The sequence below is a fragment of the Mauremys reevesii genome, linkage group 2, assembly GCF_016161935.1.
Source record: "Mauremys reevesii isolate NIE-2019 linkage group 2, ASM1616193v1, whole genome shotgun sequence".
NCBI classification, from domain to species: Eukaryota; Metazoa; Chordata; order Testudines; family Geoemydidae; genus Mauremys; species Mauremys reevesii.
In genome coordinates, this window is record NC_052624.1 from 183,011,748 (window position 1) to 183,018,609 (window position 6,862).

Genomic DNA, 6,862 nt, shown 5'->3' on the forward strand with positions numbered 1-6,862 from the left:
AATTCGGCGGGTAGTCTGGACGTACCCTCAGTATTCTCTGACTTGATTCCATTAGGGAGCGAATTTAAAAGAGGACTAACAACATTCAAAGCTCTTGCACAGCCTGGCCCCAATTGTTCTATCAAGTTCATCAGCATGTCGCTCTCTGCTCACATGCCACAATGAAATGATGTAGACTGTCTCTTTGTTCCAAGATGGAGGCGCCAAGCCTCAGGTGACAGAGCCTTCTTACACTACGCCCTGGGCTACTCTCCCCCCTCCTCTATGTTATGCAGATTCCGTGCGATCATTCAGTTCCAGCCTTATCTATTCCCAATTACATGTGGATTAAATGCTATGTAGCGGTTTTATTACAAGTGCAAATCCACTGCTCTTTAATCTTGCCAATGCGCTATTTCATTTTGATATATTCTGACTGGCTTGCCTATTAACAGTAGGCTGAAGAATATTAACCAGCTGCGCACTTGGTTACTAACTGAGACTTTTCTATATGTTAGTTATTTATATTACAGGACTATTAGCAGGCATATTCACATCTCTAGGTTTATTTTTAGGAAACCAGTTCAGGGACAAACACAGGAAAGATGCTACAGGGAAGTGTAAATTATACTTTGTACGAACAGCAAAAGCACAGAGCCTCAAAGGGATAAACACACCACTAGGCTATGGTGGGTAGCAGTGGGGAATGAGACAACATTAAACAAGAGAAAATAATTACACCTGTAAGGGAAGAAACACAGTTTGTTTGTTTCATGTATTTCTTGTCACAGTTTGTATTTGGGTATTTTATATTTTTAAATGGGCTAGGGAGAGTGGGAGAAGACTAAAGCTGGCTGATAGAAGTAAGCTTTGAACGTACACAGACAGGTCTGAACAACAGTCTTAGTAGATGAAACATTAACTGAGTTAAGTTTTCCCCTCTTGGAACTCTAGAAAGAGCACACACAACTCTGCACATTGAAACATTCACCACCAAGCTTTGTCTTTGATCATTTCTTATCTACAAGGTCAAAATCAGTATAGCAGGTCAGGATTTAAATTTCAGTGACAAGGTACAAAGGAGCAGAATGTGCCAACGTTCTTACAGGATTATGTTGAAGGGGTCCATATGGAAATAGGGCAATAATGGAGAGTCTTAGCATGAGGCTGATTTAATACAATGGCACAGCAACCTTTACGTATGCCAAGAATGAAAGTAAATTATAGTAAATTTCTTCCCTGTTTTTTCTTAAATATCTATCTTATAGTGTTGTCACTCTTATCTCCCATAATCATCTGCTTAAACTTACCTAATAATATTTTATACATGTCCCATCTAAGACTCTCAAACCCTTAGTGAGCTAATGGGTCAGATCCTCAGCTGGTGCAAACGAGCATCGCTCCATTAACTTCAGTGGAGCTATGACAATTTCACCAGCTGTAGACCTGGCCTTTTATCTCTCAAAGCTATTACAAGATAAACATACGCTCTTCCCAACCTGCTCTACAAACACAATTCACACAGCATGGAAGGTCCAAACTCTCCCTTTTTGTGGGGGTTGATTGTATTAATAAAATAAAGACAGCAGAAATGTAACAAAAATCGGTTCAAACCTCTCCAGGTTTGACTGCTTATAAGTTTCTTCTCTCAGGATGACTCTCCCACAAAGAGCTGCTTCCACCACTCATATATCCATGTGAGATAATGGATCCCCTGTGTCAGTAGAATGTATTTAACCCTTTCCCAGCAGAATGAACATCTGCTAACAGGGTAGAGAAACCCGTAACAGTAACTTATATATGATTATCTCTTTTGTGCCCAATTAATTTTATAATGAAATACTAAACATAGCCCCTTATGTCTTTCAGTACACCTCTACCCCAATATAACACTATCCTCGGGAGCCAAAAAATCTTACTGCGTTATAGGTGAAACCGCGTTATATCGAACTTGCTTTGATCCACCAGAGGGCGCAGCCCTGCCCCCCCGGAGCGCTGCTTTACCGCGTTATATCTGAATTTGTGTTATATCGGGGTAGAGGTGTATTACTATAGAAGGGACTCTCTCTCTCTCTCTGAGGTTATGTCTGCATTTCAGCTGGGAGATGTGATTCTCAGCTCACATAGATGTACCCGCATTGGCTCTGTTTGAACTAGAACAAATAAATAGCAGTGTAGCACAAGTGGCAGCTTGGACTAGCCACTCACGTACTTACCCAGAGTGTCTGGGTGGGTATGTATGTACCCCGGACGCTAGTTCTGCTAATGATAGCAGTATAGCCCAGGTAGCATGGACAGAGGCGCAGGCTAGCTGCCTGAGTACATACCTGCCCAGAGTGTCTAGATACGTACTTAGCTGGGTAGTCCAAGCTGCCACCTGTGCTACACTGGGCGAGCCACGAACTGGGGAAGATAAGCATTCATGCACCTATATCACATGCAGAGGCCAATGCAGTGGGCGGGCTCTGAGCATTCACAATTTGGCTCGAGGAGAAGGGTGGTGCAGGGCCTGACATTTGGTTTGAGTTCAAGAAGAGGGCTCTCACCTACTATTACTTCAAGGGGTTTTCTTGTGGAGAAGGTGGGGGTAGGATTATTCCAACCAACACAATGCCAAAAAGCTGGAAATCCATAGGAATAACAGGACTGTCAACAAGCATTCTCTTTTTCTCAAATTGGGTACTTCAATATCTTATAATACTACTCATCACTTCGATGGTGCTCTATAAGTAAGGCTGTACATCTGTCACAGAGGTCAGCAGGGGCCCTGGGCAGCTAAGATTTAAAATCAGGGGTATTTATAGTAAAGGTTATGGACAGCTCACGGGCCCGTGATTTTTTGTATTTTGCCCGTGACCTGTCCATGACATTTACTAAAAATACTTGTGACTAAATCACTGTCTTATCCATAAGTCAGGGGTGGGGAACCTTTTTTCTATCAGCAGCCATTGGCCCACAGAAAAAATCTGTCACTGGCCACACACAGCCCTGTGGGGGTGCATGGAGGCTTGGGGCTTCCCCTACAATGGGGTGAGCCAGCGCTCATGGCTCCAGCCGTGGGGGGGGGGTGTGTGTGGAGGCTCAGGGCTTCCCCTCAGCTCCAGGGTGGGGCCAGAAATGAGGGGTTCAGGGTGTGGGAGTGGGCTCTGGGCTGGAGCAGGGGGTTGGGGTGAGGGTTCCAGCTGGGGTTGCAGACTCTGGGATGGGGCTAAGGATGAGGAGTGTGGGGTGCAGGAGAGGACTCTGGGCTGGGGCCAAGGGGTTTGGAGTGAGTGGGGGGGCTTAGTGCTGGGGTGTGGGTGGGGATGTGGGGTCTGGGACGGAGTCAGGGTGCAGGAGGTGGGGGTTGAACTGGGGCAGGGGTTGGGGTGCGGGTAGGGGTGCGGGCTCTGGAAGGGAGTTTGGGTGTGGGAGGGGGCTCAGGGCTGAGGATTTGGGTGCAGGGTCTGGGAGGGAATTAGGGTGTGGCAGGGGGTTCCGACCTGGCACAGGAGGTTCAGGGTGCGGGATCCAGCCAGGTGGCGCTTACCTCAGGCAGCTCCCGGTTGGCAGTGCAGCGAGGCTAAGGCAGGCTCCCTGCCTGTCCTGGCTCCGCACTGCTCCCAGAAGCGGCCAGCATGTACGGCCCCTAGGTGGAGGGTCAGCCAGGAGGCTCAGCATGGTGCATGGCAGCTGCAGGCACTGCCCCCACATCTCCCATTGGCTGTGGTTCCTGGCCAATGAGAGCTGTGGAGCTGGCGCTGTTGGCGGGGGCAACACACGGAGCTTCCCTGATCGCCCCTCTGCCCATGGGCCTGATTAAATTAAGCAATGGGCTGGATCCGGCTCACGGGCCAGAAGTTCCCCATCCCTGCTATAAGCCAAACTCCACCCCTTAAAGTTAAAGAGTAATTGGAGCAGGACGACGGGTCCATTGGCTGCTCAGGTGGGTGTCCTAACCACCTACAGGCTACAGAATCACTCTCGCTCATGCTCTCTTTCTGTCCCAATGACTCTTGAAATATTTATCCACAGTAGAACAGCTTCAAACAGGAGAGACTGAGGGAGCTCCACATCAGGTATCAGAGCCGTCTCTTGGGTACGGCGAATTGGGGTGACTGCTCCGGGCCCCGCAGGAGACTCTGAGTGATTTTAGGCACCTACAGGGTTTGGCAGTGGAGCCTAAATCTGGGACTTAAGCACCTAAGTACCTTTGTGAAGCCTACACATGGTTGCCAAAGATATCAACTGAAAGACAAAAGAAAAACAGATAACTTTAATGAAGAGAAAGAGAGAGTTGAAGAGTGGAGGAGGGAATTTAAATTCACAACTTTAAGAAACATTAGGCAAAAAATCAAATAATTCTAAACAGCTTGAGATTTGCCTTGAAAACATTAAATACTGACTTGGCATGAGTGATTTTTCTTTAAACAGAAAAGATTTTATTTTATTTCATTTCAAATCATATCAGATGTCACTAAAATATCCAAACAGACTGGCTATATCTTCTCTGTGATACTACGGTACTGTATATTAATAGAATAGCGAGCTGAAATATTAACAATGGCTTTCTCTCAGCATGACTTCATTTAGTTTTCTTCTAAATTGATTTTTATTTGAAACCAAAACCTAAAGGTTTGATTTAACTTAAGTCAATCTTTTTTTATCCTGCTGTTTTTGCCATCTGTTTTGGAAGCAATTTTTTCGCTGTTCTTTATCATTCATTTGGTTGCAGCCTCACTCCTCCATAGTACCAATTTTTAGATTTATGTCCCAGCCTGCTAAGACTGACAACAAGTGCTTCATGACAAAGTCCCTAGAACTATTTCATTATGAAGAAGACTAAGTGAAAGTAATTCTCCTCCATTCCCTTTAGTGGCCATATTTTGACAATGGACTTCATAATACTCTGATATAATAGTTATATCCTAGTTACCAAATTCCAGGGCCTGCTGTCCTCTAATACACACTCGTCTTCTGTCTTTGAACCAGGACACATTCACAATTTCCATGTTCGCAAGCAAACCAAGTAAAAATCATTACTATTCATAAATGTGTGTACAGTTGTAGCAACAAAATCTGAAATTTAATTAATTACAACATCTTTTTAAACTCTTGGGACTATATGCAAAATTGAGGGGAGGAAAACTGGAAGTCAGCCAGGTGATGAGAACAGGAGAAGCAGCTGCTCTACAGTATGGTCCTTCCTCCCCCTAATCCCATGGAAGTGGCTCCAAGCACCAGTATAACAAGTTCAGAGTTGGGAGAAGCATGCAGAATCACAAAGGCAGGGCTAGGTGATTGCTTCTGTCTGTGGCCTCATTCCCCTTTAAACCTGCGGGGATTTCCCAATAGAGTAATTCTGAGCCACCATCTTTCTTTCATGGGTTTCCTTCCAAACACTGAAATGTTCTGAAGGGAATTTTAGGGCAAGGCTTGGCAAGGAGCCAATCGGAGCATGACGTCTGGAGAAGGGGGGCATCAGGAGCAGGGAGGAGGAAAAGTCGTCTGTCTTTTATGTGTCTCCCAAGGTCGGTTCAAATCTACTGGTGGTTCCTTCCATGGGACACAAAACCATACAAATGTAGGGCTGGAAAGGACTTCCTGGGGTCATATAGTTCAGCCCTCTCCGTAGAGGCAGGACCAAGTAAACCTAGACCATCTCTAACATGTGTTTGTCTCATCTGTTCTTAAAAACCTCCAATGACAGGAATTCCACAATCTCCCTTGGAAGCTTTTTCCAATGCTTAACTAGCCTTATAGTTGAAGTTTTCCCAATATCTCTGAGTTTAGTATGGCTCACCCCTTCCTAGTCCAGATGGAATGGTGGGGGCAAACTCTGCCTCCCAACAGAATGATGTGAAATAAACTGTTTCCTAGCCCCTCTGAATTCCTGTTCTCAATCTCAACCCTGATATGGTCTTTGTCTTTTTTTTTTTACTGGCTCCATTGCAACACAACCTCTGTTTTCTCTGCTGAAAAAATGACCCTCTCGTCATATGAATTCATTGAATTCAACATTTGGACCATGCACGTTTATGATACCGGTGGCATGCAAGGAGCACATCACATCCTTTGGCTTTAATTCTAGCCTTTGTCCTCCAACCTGACTGGCTGCATCCCTGCTGATCACCACCATCATCGGCTGTCTCTGGGATCCTGCCTGCCTTCTGATTTCTGACCTAATTTATCAGCTTCTGGAAGGACACTCTGACCTCTAAGTATAAACTCCTTCTACACTAAGCTACCAAGGGCAGTTTATTCAAGTTTTCCTGATGAATGACAAAAGACACACTGCCCTTGGATGCACAAACAGATGTTGGTGAAATATTCGGTGTAGCACAGCCACCTCATCTCTCAGCCATCTGTACTTTCCTGGGCAGTCTGTGCAGAAACAGCCAGTGGTCAGTGCAGGCTCAGTTGTCCTACCGTGTAATATCACTGTCCAGAAGCACTGCATTGGAAAGATATCTTTTAAGCAAAATATTGCTTTTAATGAGCTTTGAGAAGGCAGGACCTTAAGTAGGAAGGCAGTTTCTGCCTTAATTACACCATTATTCTCAAATGGTTTTTAAATTGCAGATTGGAATCAGTGGTGGATTAGCCACTGGGCCAACAGGGCCCGTGCTGGCAAAATGGGAGCTCCTGTGCCCCGCCACACCCTCCTGCCTGGTGCGGGATGCTGGGACTTGCCCCGCTCTGCCTGCCCGCACTGCCTGCCCAGTGCTCCTTCTGGGGAGCTGGAGAAGCCCCCACACCCGACCCTGTTCCCTGGCAGGAGCACTGGGTGGGAGGAGGAGGGGACTGCAGGTGGAAGGGGTGGGGAGGGGCCCCCCACTTGCTCTGGCCCAGGGCCCCACAAACCTCTAATTCACCTTTGATTGGAATACATATAAAATTTGGA